This window comes from Anser anser (genome assembly GCF_964211835.1).
Source record: "Anser anser genome assembly, chromosome: 2".
Lineage (NCBI taxonomy): Eukaryota > Metazoa > Chordata > Aves > Anseriformes > Anatidae > Anser > Anser anser.
The window spans coordinates 3,957,262-3,957,520 of record NC_139721.1 but is presented as its reverse complement, the minus strand read 5'-3'; positions in this window follow the sequence as shown (position 1 = coordinate 3,957,520).

Below are 259 nucleotides of genomic sequence, written 5' to 3'. Positions count from 1 at the left end.
GTCAGTGTCTTTCCTAGCCTCCGCGGCTCCTTTTGGTCAAAGGATGTCTTCAGGGTGGAGGGGAGGGCTGGGGAGGGAGAGGAGCGAAGATGAGCTGGAGGTGAGTTTTCGTGACGTAGGCAGTTTTAGGGGCTTGTGGTAGATGAGAGGGTGCTTCTCCAGGCCAAGCTGGCCCCACGTGGGATCACCACCTGGACATGGGGATGTTTGGAGGCATGGCCCTTGGATCTGTGCAGAGAGCTGCTTTCTTCCTCACCTG